The sequence below is a fragment of the Bos taurus genome, chromosome 21, assembly GCF_002263795.3.
Source record: "Bos taurus isolate L1 Dominette 01449 registration number 42190680 breed Hereford chromosome 21, ARS-UCD2.0, whole genome shotgun sequence".
NCBI classification, from domain to species: Eukaryota; Metazoa; Chordata; class Mammalia; order Artiodactyla; family Bovidae; genus Bos; species Bos taurus.
The window spans coordinates 40,416,361-40,435,758 of NC_037348.1; the positions used below are offsets into that span (position 1 = coordinate 40,416,361).

The 19,398-nt window shown below is 36.3% G+C and overlaps 1 protein-coding gene and 1 long non-coding RNA gene across 3 annotated transcripts in view; both read right to left on the reverse strand.

Moving 5' to 3' along the window:
- Window positions 1-18,031, reverse strand: part of LOC132343367 (uncharacterized) — a 131,685-nt gene extending 113,654 nt beyond the window's left edge. Inside the window, exon 1 of the long non-coding RNA XR_009492173.1 lies at window positions 1-18,031. This exon is cut by the window's left edge and continues 69,526 nt beyond it. This is a non-coding gene — a long non-coding RNA (uncharacterized lncRNA).
- The window catches only part of PRKD1 (protein kinase D1), a 347,146-nt gene that overhangs the window by 302,578 nt on the left and 25,170 nt on the right, over window positions 1-19,398 (reverse strand). The window lies entirely within an intron of this gene.

The window sequence follows — 19,398 nt, forward strand, 5'->3', positions numbered from 1 at the left end:
ACAAGGATCTACAACACAGCATAGAGAACCATACCCAATATTTTTCAGTAACCTATAAGGGAAAATAATCTGAAAAAGAACAGATATATATATATATATGTATACATAACTGAATCACTGTGCCATACAACTAACGTATAGTTATTAACCAACTATATTTCAATAAAAACATAAAATTATTCATCCATCCATTTATTCAACAAACATAGACATCCATTATGTGCCAAATACACATTCAAAGAAACATGTAACAACAACAAAAAAAAAAACAGAAGAGACGAAATTCTCAACACATCAAGGACTTTAGTCAGGTGGTAAAGACAAAAGTTAGGATATTATTAGAGCATGTAAGCGGTTCACTGAGAGAGGAAGGGAAGGAAGGAGACTGGGAGTACAGAATAGAACAAGCACAGAATTCTTTCCTGAGAAGTGAACAAAGAGCATTCTACAAAGACTAGTACATAATTCACTGGTAAATTCACCAGGGGTTGAGCCCAGAGTTTGGTGGGTAAAGCGACAAGTCTCTCGGCAGAAGAAACAAGAGAAGACAGACACAAAATCCAGTCAAAATGCTTAAAACATGTTTTTTTGTAGGCTCTATTCATCATTGCTGAGACAATAAAATGTAGAATTTATCTGAGATGAGATTTCAATGGGTACTATTAATCAAAAAAGCAAAACAGTATAATACTTTTAACACTCATGGTCTCCTACTCATCCCCAGGGACCTCATATTTTTGAATTCAGTTGGCTCTTCTTTCCTTTTCTTTATAAATTCACATTTGCTCAACACTTGGGAACAACATCATATACCAATTATAGGACCAAAGAGTGACTAGATATTTATTCAAGACAGTTTGTAGAAATAATTATAACTTAAAAAACTGTTTCAGTACTTACTGTTAGTCGCTCAGTCATGTCCGACTCAGTGAGACTCCATGGACTGTAGCCCGCCAGAGTCCTCTGTCCATGGAATTCTCCAGGCAAGAATACTGGAGTGGGTTGTTATTTCCTTCTCCAGGGTATCTTCCCAACCCAGGGATAGAACCCAGATCTCCCGCGTTGCAAGCAGAGTCTTTACCATCTGAGCCACCAGGGAAGACTTAAAAATATGTCTCCTTTCCTGGCAAAACCTAAATAAGAACAGCACTGAGGCAGACTTCAGAGAAGGCAATGGCACCCCACTTCAGTACTCTTGCCTGGAAAATCCCATGGACAGAGGTGCCTGGTAGGCTGCAGTCCATGGGGTCGCTAAGAGTCAGACACGACTGAGCGACTTCACTTTGACTTTCCACTTTCATGCACTGGAGAAGGAAATGGCAACCCACTCCAGTACTCTTGCCTGGAGAATCCCAGGGACGGGGGAGCCTGGTGGGCTGCCGTCTATGAGGTCGCACAGAGTCGGACACGACTGAGCGACTTCACTTTCACTTTTCACTTTCATGCATTGGAGAAGGAAATGGCAACCCACTCCAGTGTTCTTGCCTGGAGAATCCCAGGGATGGGGGAGCCTGGTGGGCTGCCGTCTATGGGGTCACACAGAGTCGGACACGACTGAAGTGACTTAGGAGGAGGAGGAGGAAGGGGGAATTTCCCTAAGGAAGAAAATTTAAATCTAAGTATACTTTTTTTTCTGATACAATGGCTGGAACATGTTTATAAAATACGTGAACTATGAGGAACACTATCTGATGTGCAGACAAAATCCCTACAAAGTCCCTTCAGGCGACAGTGCAGTGTGGCTGCAGGAACTTTAAAACAAGGACAAGAGAAAGGAGAGAATGAGACTTGCTCCCACACAATCTCTACACAAGGAAGAGTGAAAGCTGAAAGTGAAAGTCACTCAGTCGTGTCCAACTCTGCGACCCCATGGACTATACAGTCCATGGAATACTCCAGGCCAGAATACTGGAGTGGGTAGCCATTCCCTTCTTTAGGGAATCTTCCCAACCTAGGGATCGAACCGAGGTCTCCTGCATGGCAGGCAGAGTCTTTACCAGCTGAGCCACCAAGGAAGCCCCTACACAAAGAAAGCTTACAGTAAGTTCTAGCTGCTGGCAAACAATGTTACTCATTAATATCCTAGAAATAAAAGGAATTTTAGTGTACCTGACATGTTCAAGAGTTCAAACCAAACTGTACCCTGACATGTTTTTAATATATAGCAGTAGCTGCCAAAAATTGAAAAGATATGAAAAGAGAACATAAATAATTTTATTACCACTAAATGAAGATATATCCAGACCCAGGCGATTGTTACTGCTTCTTACTCTCTCTGCCTCTTTCCCAAAAACAAAAGACACAAAATCATAGTTTCACTAAATTGATGGCAACATCTTTTAAGACATAATATTATGAATGAAGAACCTATTACTGTTTTCAAATGAACAAGCTTCTTTTCAAGAATCATATTTGGGAGAGGATTCCAGAAGCATATGCAACTATGCAATGACAAAACTTACTCTGTGCCTCGCACCATCTGATACCCTTCCAGGCAATTCTTCTAATACAATAAACCCCATAAGCTAAGAAATGTAAGGCAGTGAGCAACATGTAACCACACCCACTGTACATGTGTGCTCAATGAGACAGTCTTCAACAGATTCTGTAGCTATTTTGCAAAGGAACAAAAGATGGACTGAGCAATTGCATTTGTTACATTTCCCCTGTTGGCCACACTGAATTTATCATAGCATTAAACATCATCCAGACTGGTATGTGATGCTAAAGAAAAAAACACGAATTGTAGTGATTCTCCCTCCTTTGATGATAGGTGCCGTCATTTTAACACGAATGATTGACATTCGACATCAAGCAGCTTTCTGGAAAGGAACTTGTGCACCTCTCAATGGCACATCTGGTATCTGCAGATGGTGTGGATTAGCATAACTTTTCCAGCAATAATGCGCCAAAAGCATAACGCAAAATAAGACTTATGCCTGATGTCAATTGTTTGTTTCTCGCCAACGTTAATATAAAATCTTCTAGAGATGGTTCTAACGCTTACTATCAGCTTAAACTAGAGGGAAAAAACTCAGGAAGCAATCTTGACTGTCTGTGGGGTGGGGTGGGTAGTGAATATGAATTAATTAATTTTTATGAGCACAAAGGTGGTCAAGTCTCCCACTAGGGGTACGACAGGTACACAATGGGGAGTTAACATGACGCACGCCTCTCCTATAATGAAGATCTGATCTGTGTCATGTATGTGTCAAGTATGTGTGTCAAGTACGTGTGTGTACTTAATATGTCCATGCTGCAGTAGGAGCCAATATTTCTTTCAAATCAGCATTAAATAAGCTATATGTTCTGTGAGGATAATACTAAGGAAAAACTGGGCATCCAATTAATTACAGGAGGAACATTAGGCTCCTTGAGAGATATAAAAGAATACAAGAGCCTTTCCTCAAAGCTTTTAAAATCAAGAAGAAAAGCTCAATTTATTAATATATGGTGTCATACGTCATAAGTGACATGAGTCCTATTCCATATGACTTGAGGCAATGTATAAATGCCTCATAAAACATTAACAATGAAGAAGGTATAAAAAGATTTATCAGTTTTCTCTTTGAAAAGGCCTCATGAAGGGAGACACCATACTCAAGACCTGGAAACTAGGCTGTATTTTAGCAAGCATTATATTCAAGAGAAGAAGAAAAAATTCAGATCTAAATGGCTTAATGCAAGGTTAACAGGACAGCAAAACTCAAGTGTCATTTGAGGAAATTTGCTGCATTCACAGCAACCAACAGGGTTGACACAGGTGAGTAATGGGAATAAAACTCTACATAGCAATGAAATAGAAAAAGACAAGAGGAGTGATGAAAATAACAGGTACACCATATGAATCAGAAATTCAGTTCCTAGGTAATGCATAATTTATACAACATTAAGTTATTTATAGCTCATCTAGTTCCAAAATCCCCAGTATTCACTGGTACCTACTGAACCCTTTTTCTAAAATGATCTTAAAAGAATTCACACACAAAAAAGCATACAATGTATAAGGTGAAAATAATTTGGTGAGTAAAGTGGAGCAAAATCAGTCCTTGATTACGTAAATAGTGATAGTGACCTAAACTTTGAAACATCTGTCTTCCCCCACCCCCCGAGTTGCTGTGTTCCTAACGTGTACAAACACCACCCCAACTGCAAGCCTTCAGACTTTGGGTTCTCCTCAGAGGAAGATTACTACAAAATTAGCAGCATTAACCCTCTAGCCTGTGAACTCTGATACTATTTCTTAAACTCATTTTAACTTTAATGCAATTTAAAATTATAAATTCTGTTGGCCTAATATGATCAAAAGTATGATTTTTAAAGGCAATTATGTCTCATATCTATATCAGAAAGACTATTTTCAAACCAAGGTTCTGATTAAGATTTGTAGTTCCATCTGGAACTATATTCAATATCTTGTAATAAATTATAATGAAAAAGTGTGAAAAAGAATACATATATATCTATTATGTACATATATATATGAAAGCTGAATACACATATATACACAAATATAACTGAATCATTTGCCATACATCAGAAACTAATGCAACATTGTAAATCAACTATACTTTAATAAAAAATAAATTTAAAAAATAATTTGTAGTTGCAATGAGTTCTACCAATGCTTCTTCAAGTAATATACGAACATCTATTGTATATGGGGTAAAAAGAAGTTTCTATTTATTAATACATGAAAATATATAGAAAACAACCGCTACATCATTACTTAATAATGACACACTAGGAGTTTTCGTCTGTAAAACTGTCATTCACATTTTAAACTTTTCTCCTGAAGTTTTGACTAACGTCCTGCACATTTGAAAAAACAAATAAAAGAGCTTATGTATTAAAAATGAAATGACAGTATAACTATTTGAGTATAATGCTTCTGCATAGAGAACCAATGAAAAAACTACGACATGAGTGGTTATTTTCTTCTTTGCAACAGCAACAACAACAAAGTAGAAGAATATAATTGTAACGTCCTATTAATTATTAGCAAGTGATCATAAAAAATCACTTCACCTCAATTTCTTCATCTGCGAATACAGATGCAAGTGTCTAATGTGTTATTTTCTTCAAGGAAAACAAGCCATTGGGAAACCAGAGAAGAAGTCAACATATCTAAGTGGTGGTAATTGTAAGTAAATTCAAGTAAATCAAAGATTTTCAAAACAGAAGTTTCAAAATTTAAAAACTATCCTTATGGTGTTCTAATAGTCCATTAAAAACTAGAGATGTCTGGAACAATATCTCCAAACAAAGGTAAATTTTCGGAATTTCATAGTAGCATATCAATTTATATGCTATATATAATGCATATGATTAAATGTCTCATGTAGTCCAAGTATCATTTTAAAATAATATGAATCTGAAATAGACTTACAGATACAGAAAACGAACTTATGGTGACCAAAGGTACCAAGGGGAAGGGTAAATAGGAACCCTGGGGTTGACATACACACTGTGCTATAAAGATAACGTATGGCAAAACCAATACAATATTGTAAGGTAAGTAGCCTCCAATTAAAATAAATAAATTTAAATTAAAAATAAATAAAACAGATAACTAGCAAGTTCCTACTTTAAACACAGGGAACTCTACTCAATACTCTGTAATGGTCTAGATGAAAAAGCAATCTAAAAAAAAAGAGTGGATATACGTATTTGTATAACTGACTTACTTTGTTATACACCTGAAACTAACACAACTTTGTAAATCAAGCATATGTCAAAGGTTTTAGAAATAATATAAATCTCTATGCATGTGTGCTCAGTCATGTCTGACTCTTTTCGACCCCATGCAGTGCAGCCCACCAGGCTCTTCTGTCCATGGAAACTTCCAGGCAAGAAGACTGGAGTGGGTTGCCATTTCCTACTTGAGGGAGTCTTTCTGACCCAAGGGTTGAACCCACATCGCTTGTGTCTCCTGCACTAGCAGGCAGATTCTTTGACCCTGTGCCACTCGGGAAGCCCCATAAATCTCGACATTTTCAAGTTAACTTTTTGTGAACCTAAAACTTTTCTAAAAAATAAAGTCTATTAAAAAATAATATATGGTATTTTTGATGAGAAATGTAACCATTTTGAATATAAGAAATTACTTTGTACAAAGAGTTATAATTTTAAAAGATAAAAAAATAAATAAAAGCTACAGACTATTAAATTAAAATTCCATTCCTTACAAATGCTTTTTGAGCATTTACAAAATAACGCAGTCAGTAATGCTGAAAAATGGATTATTACCTAGCCTACTCTAAAAAATACTTCAAAGGTCCTTCCATGCATCCAATAAGAATTTACAGAGCATATATTGTATGCAGACACTCATCTAAGCTCTGCAGACACAGAAAGAAGCAGAAAAGTATCCTTGAGTACAGAGTCCAATAGAAAAGACAGACATCAATGAAAGAATCTACAATTCAGTGTGAAATTACATTGTGGTAAGACAATAATGTGATAAATGCTACTTTAAAAAGGAGACACACAGAAAAAGTAAAAAAAAAAAGTCTACACTATTCTACCATAAAATAACCAAGATCATTTTACTATTATAACTTTTCTCTTTGCAGATGAATAATATGACACAGTCATACCCTCTCCCCCAAGTTTCCAGAATCACAAAGTGTACCTCAGACTGCAAACTGAGAAAATTGCAATAATGGCTGGCAATAGTTCAGATATTTAGGGAATTCTAATCTGAAGATGTCAACCACTAAGGTGCTCATAGATACACTTCAATCCTGCCCATCCTCCTCTTCAATCCTGCCCATTCTCCCCAACTCTTCAAAGGGAAACTTTTGGAAAACTTTTAGCCCTGAAAAATATAGGAAATCACTTAAACTAAAAACCCTTTCTTGGTAATTCTCTAACAAGGTTCTCAAATAATTTGTGTCACTTTTACTGTATGTCTGAGCTTTAAAAATCTCTAATTATATTATTTATCCTACCATAGTAAGTATTTTACAATTTTTGCCAATTTTTATCAAATGTTGTTCTCTCCTGACACCATTCTGTTCTCCAAAGAGCTGCTAGTTTCTGATATGCTCAGATATTTCAATGGTTTTTTTTTCCTTACTATTGAGAACTTTTATTAATTCTCCCAATCTGTTATAAGTAGAAGAATAAATCACTGAAAGGCAACTGTGAACGTGAGAAAACCTCATCAAATAATCTCAGAGTCAATCCCTGCCCATAACTCACTGTTTTACATTTGTACAAGAAAGCCAAGCCTATAAATTCTCAGTTCTTGATTTCTAAGGCTCAAGGCTGGGAGGAATAACAAATGCAGCCCAGCACCTGACATGATAAATGTTGTCCTAAAATAAATACATGTGGGTCAGAGTGTGTGTGTGTGTGTGTGTGTGAGTGTGTGCGTGTGTAGGTAGGTATATGATAATAAACTCATGACAATGTGAAGAATGAGAGTGAGTTTGACAATAACCTTAGAAAATTCAGATATACTTTAAGGACTATCAAAGGACTGAAACAAGCCCCTTGACTTGTCTTTTTTTCTTAAATAAAATGGTTAAAGATAACATATTCTAAGTATCTTCCAAGGAAAGGCAATATTCTAATATAATAACTCTTCCAAGAAAAGACATTGCCTAAATAGCATGTGGATGGATGAGAATGCAAACCTGAAACCAATTATCAAAGAAACCTGACAGCTATTTGACACTACATTCTCTGACAATAAAAGATGCCTAATTTTTTATGAAGTTCATCCACTGCTATAAAGCTTCCTGTTAGATGCCTCACAAGATTAAAAACTGTATCTATTACCAAGGTCACAGGTCATAGCTTCTTCTGATGAGCTTAACCTACATTTCAGTAATAAAAAAAATGAAAGTAGCTCAGTCGTATCTGACTTTTTGTGATCCCATGGACTGTAGCTCACCAGACTCCTCTGTCCATGGGATTCTCCAGGCAAGAATACTGGAGTGTGTTGCCATTTCCTTCTCCAGGGGATCTTCCTCATCCAGGGATCAAACCCGAGTCTTCTGCACGGCAGGCAGATTCTTTACTGTCTGACCAATACCTGATACTAAAAGTAAGAGAGAATATCAAGAACATCAGCCAAATATTTAACAAGTGCCTGTATGAAGCATAAGCTAGAATCAAGATTGCTGGGAGAAATATCAATAACCTCAGATATACAGATGACACCACCCTTATGGCAGAAAGCAAAGAAGAACTAAAGAGCCTCTTGAAGAAAGTGAAAGAGGAGAGTCAAAAAGTTGGCTTAAAACTCAACATTCAGAAAACTAAGATCACGGCATCCAGTCCCATCACTTCATGACAAAAAGACGGGGAAACAATGGAAACAGTGAGAGACTTTATTTTCCTGGGCTCCAAAATCACTGCAGATGGTGACTGCAGCCATAAAATTAAAAGATGCTTACTCCTTGGAAGAAAAGCTATGACCAACCTAGACAGCATTTTAAAAAGCAGAGGCATTACTTTGCCAACAAAGGTCCGTCTAGTCAAAGCTATGGTTTTTCCAGTAGTCATGTATGGATGTGGGAGGTGGACCATAAAGAAAGCTGAGCACGAAGAATTGATGCTTTTGAACTGTGGTGCTGGAGAAGACTCTTGAGAGTCCCTTGGACTGCAAGGAGATCCAACCAGTCCATCTTAAAGGAAATCAGTCCTGAATATTCATTGGAATGATTGATGCTGAAGTTCAATCTCTAATACTTTGGTCACCTGATGGGAAGAGCTGACTGTTATGAAAAGACCTTCATGCTGGGAAAGATTGAAGGCAGGAGAAGGGGACAACAGAGGATAAGTTTGTTGGATGGCATCACCGACTTGATGGACAAGAATTTGAACAAACTCTGGGAGTTGGTGATGGACAGGGAAGCCTGGCATGCTGCAGTCCATGGGGTTTCAGAGTCAGACGTGACCTAATGACTGAACTGAACTGTTCTATCCCAGGAACTGTGTTCTAGACACTGGAGACTTACCAAGGAAGAAGCACCAGTGCACACCTCCCATCACACAGGGTCAAGGGATGCTGGCAGGATGCCCAACCCACAGCTATGTATTAAGAAGCAAAAGCAAAATGAGTGGACAAAAAAAATGCCTTTGAAAGGGATAAATATCATTGCTGTGGCAAAGGTACTGGTTGCTCAGAAATGGAGCAACCTTTCCCCATATAAAACAGAGCCACCATGGATGGCAACATTCTCTAACCAATTCAGCAGCAAAAGCAGAAGCCACAAGTGAAATATTTGGTTAGATACCAATTTCCCTTCTTCCTCCCTCCCATGCACTATTATAGTCCATTATCTAAAGTCACCATGTCTCTTCCTCCTCCATCTTCATATATACAAAGAAGGCTCTTTCTTCAAGGTCTATGCCAGTGCTTACCTATTCCAAGAGGTAAGCTTTCCTGATCCCTCTAATTAGTAGGATCTTGTCCTTGTTTATCTCTGCCAAGGCATAGTCTCTCCCAAACTGCCTTTACTACTAGATGGTACATTTTTAGTGTTTTTTTTTTTTACAAATCTCCTTCTAGATTATTCTGTTTGCCACATATGCAGTAAATTTCTAAAAAAAACAAAACAAACAAAAAAAAAAACTGTGTACCTTACCTCTATTTAGTCCTTACAGAAAATATACACTGTGTGAAAAAAAGAAGGTACTTGAGAGATAGCTGCAGAATTAGATTCAGAAACAGAGTTTACATATAGCTGCTGCTGCTGCTGCTGCTGCTGCTGCTACTGCTGCTAAGTCGCTTCAGTCGTGTCCAACTCTATGAGACCCCATAGACGGCAGCCCACCAGGCTCCCCCATCCCTGGGATTCTCCAGGCAAGAACACTGGAGTGGGTTGCCATTTCCTTCTCCATTACATATAGCTAGCTATTTATAGATACATACATGTATATATAATACCAAAATAATCGAAATTTATTTTTTATAAAACCTTCTAAAGGATTTCCCTAGCTACTTCTCAAAATTTCTAAAATGTTTTTATCAAAAGTTTTAAGGCCCACTGATGTTGACAAATAAATCACTTAAATTATCACATTGGTATTAATAGTAATGACTTAATTTGGCATAAATTAGGAATTATTAAGTTCACAAATCCACCTCTCCTCTTAATATATGGGGGATGTAACACCACACACTTCTTACAGATCCTACATTCTCCAGATGTTTTTTTTTTGTTTTTTTTTTAAATTTTATTTTATTTTTAAACTTTACAATATTGTATTAGTTTTGCCAAATATCGAAATGAATCTGCCACAGGTATACCCACGTTTCCCATCCTGAACCCTCCAGATGTTTTTTTTACACACAGCTCTTCAACACCTTTTTTTCATCTCATCATCCATGTCTATACATACAACCAATCTTTCTTTCATTTAAAACATACCATTGTACTCAGTATAGCACCCTTGATAAGTATATGGTAGATACTAGATAAATAATTAACTGGGCTTTCTCTTTTCATTTCAAGATTCAAATTTCCCAAATACCTTCGCCAAATTATTGAAGAAATTTATCTATGTATCAAAATCAAATTTCTGTGCCTTTTCCACTAAATTTGGAATTATTACTGGCCACCGATACCAAAATAAACAAATAAATAAAGGACAGAAGAGTACCGACATTGGACATCATCTCCTTCAGAAGTTTGTTTTGTAGTTTCTGCCTTACAATAAAAGTTTTAACCAAATTAACTTTCTTTGCAGGGCTAAAAATGACTTAACGCTCCGAGGTCTATTACATATACGTCCTGACCTCCCATTACATATTAACTCAAAGCTCCTGGTGTGCACTGGCTTTAGTGTGCTGAACTGTGGAACTTTAGAAGGGGACCCATTAGAATGAGAGCACATCAAATGTTATACAGTGCCCAGCTGGCACTTCAAAATGTTAGAGCTGATAATAATAAATATGAATAGCCATTCACTAAAAGGGAGGTCACTAAAATTCTAGGTGGCTTCATTCATTACTTACAAATAAGAATCTGTCAACATTTCCATCAAACACATCTATTTATAGAATGTTACAGCCACAAAAGTTATTTTGGAATAGAGGCACCATTAAGAATGTCCATCAAAGACTATTTCTTCATAATGTTAAAAATAAGTTCCATTCAGCTCTATGAATCTGAAATACATAGAATACCATGTTTTGTTTTGTCACTAAGTTGCGTCCAACTCTTTCATGACCCCATGGACTGCAGCCCACCAAGCTTCTCTGTCCATGGAATTTCCCAGGCAACAATACTGGAGTGGGTTGCCATTTCCTTCTGCAGGAGATCTTCCCCATCCAAGGATTGAACCCAGGTCTTCAGCATTGCAGGCAGATTCTTTTACCACTGAGCCACTGGGGAAATACTTAAAATAGCATATATATTTCAATAACGTATCTGTTTTTACTTCCGGAATGGCGACTGATGCGATATCTCAGCGTACAATTCAAACTTTTAAAAATGCATCAATGATATAAAACTAAGTTACAATAATGATATTAGTAGATTTTCATTTCCTAGTAGAAAATACATTTCATAATAACAAAAATGTAAAAGATAAGATTTCAAAATGGACACAACAGAGCAGTTCATTACCAGCAAAACCAAATTTTATTGTTTAAAGGTTATATTTTATTGTGGGTGTTAATGACCAAAGTTAATGGTTTTAAAAATAACTGGAATTTAAATTTTAAAAAATTAATAGTATAGCTTTATAGGTTTGTTTTTCAAATATTAATGTCATACTTTTTGTCTTCACCGACATATATGGTGCCAAAGTTTTCCCTCCCTCATTTACATTTGTTAAATATAACTTCTCTTAAAGTTAGGAAAAAAATGTCAATAATTCCAGTCACAAAATGTATAAGCACATGTGATGAAAAAATATTTTATAATCTTTCAATTTCAAAACTGAAAGAGGAGAAATGTCTGTTGCCATTATTTTCTTTAGCATATGGTTCTTAGTGTCTTACCTATTACCACTGGATTCATGGCTATCGATTACAGTGCAGGAAAGAGTGCATGTCCTTGGATTCTAGTCCAAGGTCACCTTGTAATTCTGAATCCTAGACCTGCCCTTAGGTCTCACCCTACACTAACAAAATTTCTTTGATAATTACTAGGAACTATCTGTGAAGCTATCTTCACTTCCTGAATGCATTCACCAGGCAGTGAGTGCTCTTTATTTACCAAATACACCATCTGAGGCCGAGATTCAAAAGATAAACAAAAACTTTTGTATCTTGGACCTCATGAAGCCTGGAATCCAGCAGAGAAAAGAAATACTATACAAATAATGACATGACTATTTATATACAGTCATGCCACTTGCTTCAAAGGGAAAATTTAGTGAGAAATGGAATTGTATAACCAGGGAGGCTTTTTCTGAGGAAGAGACATTAAAAACTGAGACATTCGGGATGAGCAAAGGTGAGACAAGCAAAGGGGAAGGGAGGTCCAGTCAGAAGGGATGAGATGTATGAATGCAAGGAGGTGGGAGGGGCTTGGGGTCTTTAAGGAACTAAAGAAAACCATCAGAGCCAAAAACAAGGAAAGAGGCAAGAAGGATGTCCTGGGTGGATCAGTCGATGGTGCAGGGCCTTCCTGGCAGATTACTGTCAGTGTCATGGATTGTGGACTTCATCCTAGGTGCAAGGAGAAGCAGACCATCTTCACTGGGAAGTCAGAGCCAGAGGAGTTCCAGTGATGTAGTCTGTGCCTTCTGAGAAACAGAAGAAGGCAAAAACGGGACAGGGGTCTGTGGAGAATGAGCTACAGAAGACGTCACTGGAGGGTTTACAAAGAGCTATGCTTTAATGAGACTTGTGTTTGTACAAAAGTCTCTTCTTGCTCAGAGAAGAGATGAGAATACCTGCAATACAAGCAAAATTGATGATGTGCAGGACTGCGGAGATAACAGTGGAGATGGACAGAAGTGAACAGATGAGCAACTAACATTTGGAAACACAATAAATTAGACATGGTGATTATAAAGTAGAGAGGGAAGAGAGAGAGGGTGGTATTGAGTACGACTTCTCAATTTTTGAAATAAGCATGGGCAACACTGAATCACCCTGAATCAAGTGCTATCTCTACTGTCAAAGGAAGAACAAAGACAATCTTTATTGAGCTTGAAATGTTGTTTCTTCCCCAGGGCTTTAGTAAAGTCAGTCTAAAACGAAGATGTCCTACTTAATTTCTAGCCATATGACATTAAGATGTGAACATTCAAATAACAGTACATATTTAAATTCAAAGTCCTGAAGAAAAGCTTTGAAAAGTGGATACCCTCTGGCTCAATACCACGTTTATAAGAATAAATACACCTTTATGTGTATTATGCTTCTCAGATTACTCTCACTACTTGGATTGCTCATTCTCCTCCAAGCCACTGTCATCTCTCACTGGAATTCATATAATTCACTATTTATTATGCTTATTTTTCATTCCATTTCTACCCACTAGAATGTAAATTCAAAGGGAACAGGGATTCTATCCATTTTGTTCACTAAAAGATCCATGTCCTAGATTAGTGCTCCATCTAAGGTAGTGCTCAATATACATTTATAGAACAAATGAATGGAGGAAGGACAAAGTATTATCTCACTGAATCATGTCCCAAGCCTCAGTGGTAATAAGGGAACAAGGATCTCCATTTTGTTTATGAGAAAACAAAAGTTATGAGAATTTAAATGATTTTTGTATGTAGCAAATATACTAGGCCAGAACTTAAATCCAGACTTCCTGACTCTTAAGTCAGGTGAATCAATTTTTATGCTTCCTAGTCATCATGTTTTAACATGGGCACCCAAACACATACTCTCAGATATTCCCCATCAAAACTGTTAGCCTCCACAGAGATATGTTCTTCCCTTTTCTAATATTCACTTAGGTGACAGGAACAGAAGTGGATTCAGTGGTTTTCTCTCCCTGACAATTAGTAAGCCATCAGGAAAATAAAAAAAGAGAATGTATTTCTCCATCAGCAAAACCTTTTGATACGATTATAATGCTGGGCCAACACAATACAAAATAAACAAGACGTGTGACAACAAAGTTAAAGTATATTACATCTTGGTGGCTAAGCCTTAGTTACAGAACATGATACAAAAATGCTGATGCTTCAATTTATCGTGAGAATTAAATTTAAAAAGTAAGAGAGAGAGGCAGGAAAGACATTGGCTTCTGCAACTACAACTAGCACAAAAATGAGTCTTCTTGTAAGAGCCTAAGAAGAAAACAAATCCAGTAACTATAATGTTTAGCAAAAAAATGGGCAGTGGGACTATAGATACAAAGTATGAGAGAAAATAATGATATTAATATGTAAGTCTCCTAAATGTTTTTTTTTAAAGCATGCTTTCTTTTAGCTCTGATTATAAATTTTTTTCATTTGTCATATACTGTTAAAAATTAAATACAATAAAAATAAAAATACAATCTCATCAGCCAAGAAAGGCCATTTATGTATATTTTAGATGATCAGATTATCTTTTCAGACTTCTATGTATATATACAAATTTTAATTGGCTCACTTTATACCTGTTTTATAAACCTTTTTTCACTTTACCATGTAACACAGATTCCTTTTTATAAATAAAAACATAGTTCTACATCCACATTTTAATGCCTACATAATTCTCGATAGTGTGAATATAACATAATTCATTTACCTATCCTTTTTGTGACATATTTCAGTTGTCTAATGTATATATCCTCGGATAAACAACTATGCTGGATATCACTGCACATATGGTTGGATATTCCTGCACATATGATTGTGTATATGTGAGATTTTCATCTTATAAAAATCTAAGAAATGGAATTGCTAGATCAAAGAGCAAGAATAATTTCTATGTATTTTAATTTATATCCTCTAGTCAGGTGGTTCCAAGTTTATATTCGCATCAGTGAAACACAAGAGCAGTTCTTTTCCATCACCAAGTATGACTGTTTGCATCTTTACCCAGGTAAAAGGTGAAAACCAATCTCTTAAAGATGTTTCATGTGCATTTTTGTTACAAAATTTCCCAAGCTACTGGCAAGACCTTTTTTTCCAAATGACCTATTTTTATTCTTCAAATCCACAGTAGAATCACTGGGAGTGGGCCCCAGGACTGCATTTTTAACACACTTGAAAGATAATCCTCATGAACACTCAAATCTGAGAATCACTAGCCTGTAAATTAGTGCTGAAAAGTTTACAAAATGTTTGGCTTACTTTGTCTCAATAGATATACCCAAGCAGCAGGAAGAAGAGGAAGATCAGGAGACACTTTCAAAAACTAAAAAAAAAAATAAATAATAATAAGGCTCAGAGAGGCTTAATAACTTGTCCAAAGTCCCACAGCTAACAAAAGAAAGAAGTTTTCATAATGCTACACAACAGAGATAAGAAATCTTCCAATTTCACAAATCTTAAAATGATGCATCTTAAGTTGCAGAATATTTGGAAATAAAATTATGTTACTCAGCTAATTCAGATTTAACCTTAAGCTAAAAGTCACCACGTAGGGAAGAAGTATTATATAATGTTTTTTATGTTTCAAACTGATATTTTTAGACAGGAATTAAAAAGAAACACTCTAATAGAGAAAGCAAAGATGAAGCATGTGTTAGGGAGGAAGGTGTGGGCCAAAACCCTCACGAACTTTCTACGCTGCTGTAACCCCATGAGAGGCTACAATAGATTCGATCATTTTGAAAAGTGGGTATTTTCTATAACGAGAGGACGAATGCCACATGAAAGTAATCCTGTGCATTCCAGTCCAATGATCTTTGATGTGGAATCACGATCCAGTGAGAAAACAAGTGTTCTGAAGCAAAAAGACCTTTGCCATTTATTAATTATTCAGACTTGTTATCAAATTCTTTTTGTCACAACTTCCTAATTTATCAGGTAAGAATAGTTTCAATCTCGGAGCATTTTTATGGAGATAAAAAGAAAAAAGGAAAGAAAATAAGAAAGATGATCTGTATCTGGTAAGTGCCTAGTTATTCTAAATTTTTATAAATATATGATTAAAAATTAGAGTTGCATTATTGAAAGACTGACTTACTAACCTGGCAGAAACTGACTGCTTCCATATGATCTCTTAGTATTTTGACAGCTTAACTAACTGTTCAGTGCACAATAGCTGTAGTAGGCAATCAAGCAAAACAGGAACCACTAATAAATCTATTAAACCTTCAAAGAGAAGTTCAGTTATTGCTGAAGAGAGTGCCATGTCTAGTTATTTGAAGAAAATACTTTTGTAATTTTCAAAATATCATCTGCATATGAAGTTTAATTTGGATGGCGTGTGTTAGTTGCTCAGTCGTGTCTGACTCCTTGCAACCCCATGGCAGGTAGCCCTCCAGGCTCCTCTGTCCATGGGATTTTCCAGGCAAGGATCCTGGAGTGGGTTGCCACTCCCTTCTCCAGAGGATCTTTCCAACACAGGAATAGAACCTGGGTCTCCCACATTGCAGGCAGATTCTTTACCACCTGAGCCACCAGGAGTCTTTTTCACACACACACACACAAAATACCCCAGAAAACTAAAACCACTTTACTTTCATGAAGACATAAATGAGCTTAAGTGTAAAGTATGGAACGGATACTAGTCATGTATTTTGTATCACTAAAGACAGACATATAATACTTTAATGTGTGAGGGAAAATAGAGTTTAAAAAAATAATTTGGTAAGTCCTTTCTCCAGGATAAATTATTTTTCTCAGTAATTTTTGAGAAAAGATAAATTATGAGTACTAATATTCAAGAAATAGTAGTTAGCATTTTCTTATATATTGAGGTACTTTCTCAAAAACAATCTAGTATACTAATATAGAGCTACTTAAGTTCACTGAAATGTAAAGGAATATACGATATACCTCAACATTATGTACCCCTTTAAATTTAAAACAGGTTACAACTGAAATAAATCTATCCTAAAAACACTACTGTTTCTTTATTTCACAAATTTAAAAAATTAAGTTTTTATTATTCATCATGGTTCCAAAACAGTATATCTAACTTTTCAACTCTGGATTTTGCAGTTCTACATTTATTTGTATTTTTCTACATTAAGACAAGAATGTCAGAGACTCACTGTATAATGTTTATTCAGGTCATTAAATGTAATAATCATCTCAGTTTGAAACAGCCACAGAGGCTACTTCATTTTTAAAAGGATTCAAAAATTTAACTACATTTTAGCTAATGTGCCTAAGGAAGCTATGATGTGGTCTGTGAACTCCTTTAGGCAAGGCATGGTCTTTTTCTGTTTTTACATCTTTTTGCCTAGGGCAATAAAGATTCATTACAAAATCTTTACTGAATAAATGAATCCAACATTACTCAAATACTGACGCTTTTGATGGATAAGATATACTATATATCACTTGATTATTAGACTTCTTAAAACACTCATCATTATATCTTCAAACGTAATTAGATTGATAATTCAAGATACTGTTATCACTACTCATGTTGCTTTTGTTTTTAATTGAGCTGGCTTAAAACCGGACTAAATAGGCTACTACAATTCACTCCAAATGATTGGGTGTGTCCACAGGACAAATTGCTTGAGCCTTCCTTTGCTACACTTACTATATTTTAAGATATTCCTTTTAAAATAAAGTGAGATATATTTTAAAGAATGAATCAACATTAAGGCTCTTATCTTTTTTAGAGGAGAGAAACCAGAGAATATCTCAGTGGGCTGAAAAATTTGAAGACTCATCCAGAAGGTTGATTTACAATATCTTGATCACTGGAGTGTTCTGAAGTTTAATTGATTAATATTTATGAAATGCTCAAAGTGCAAATTCTCATACTTATGATGCAAATGTGAAAATATTTATATCAAGGTTAGCACTTGCTATTTTGAATTCAAACCACAATTCACTAAGAATCAATACAAGCACACACCAGTAGAAGGCAGTTTACATCAAACAAACACAGTGTTTTCATAACACTGAATTTAGACACATTTGTAAATAAAAATCAAACATCTCCTTATGAGAGTTTCTATGATATAAATCAATTTACCAATTCTCAAATCTTGTCAAAAAATTTTAGGATCACGAACAGGGTCCAAGATGGCAGCGTAGGAAGACCTCTGAATTCATGTCCTTCCACAGATACGCAGAACGTCACCTACATAGAGAACAATTCAACCTGAAGACCTGAGGGTTGATTCATTTTTTACATACAGTTTCTGCAAATAAAAAAACTAGATATAAATGGGTAGGAAAGACAGAGACACAGTATCCCCTGGAACCCAAATCCTGATGCTATGAACTACAATAGGGAGGGATATTGCTAAGGGGCCTGAGTGCAGACTCACCTGCCCTGGGACATAGTGATAAAATAACATTAAAAAAAATAATGTGTTAAAAAGCTGGACTATACAGGAAGGAAATCCATTTACTAGTACTAGAGGTTCTGCCAAACAGCCAGGAAATTACCAGAGTCAGCTCTGAGGTTGGAAGTACCAGCAAGAACCACAGTTTGAGGCCCCTTAGGACTCCCCCTAGCCCCGGCCTTCCTGTCAAAGTGGACACAGGCACAGGACTCCTCAGGGACTGCCCCCAGCCCAGGCTGCTCCATCTCCAGCTGCCCTGGGGTGCGTTCACCCAAGGACTACACCTGGCCAGGACCTGTTCCAGCTCCAGCCGGCCAGTCAAAGCCACCAAGCACAAGTAATCTGCATAGGGGACATTCCCATATACAGCCGATTCTTCAAGACCAGGAGAGGCAGCTGTTTTGCCTAATTCATAGAAACAAAAATCTAAAGTCAAACAAAATAAGGAGACCAAGGAGTATGTTTCTTACAAAAGGAAAAATAAAACTCCCAGAAAACACCCTAATGAAATACAGATAAGTAATTTATCTGATCAAGAGTTCAAAAAAGTAGTCCTAAGAATGCCCATGCTTTCTGAGGAGAATGAAGAAACTCAATGAGAACTTTAAAAAAGAAATTAGAAAATATAAGAAAGACCAGATTAGAACTAAAAAATACAGTAACTGTAATTTAAAAAATGCACAGAAGGGCTCAAAAGCATACTAGATGACACACAAGAAGTATAAGCAATGTGGAAGAAAGAATGGTGCAGACAACCCAATCAGAACAGCAAAAAAAAAAAAAAAGAATATTTAGAAATGAGGAGAGTTTAAGGGACAACATCAAGTACACTAACATTTGCATTACAGAGTTCCCAGAAGACAAGAGAGAGAAAGGGGCAGAAACCGTTTTTGAAAAAAAATAATGACTGAAAACTTCTTTAGCATGGGGAAGGAAACAGACATCCAGGTCCAGAAAGCACCAGAACTCCCAAGCAAGATGCGTCTAAAGATATCTACACCAAGACATATTCTAATTCAAACAGCACAAACTTAAAATATTGGGTTAGCCAAAACGT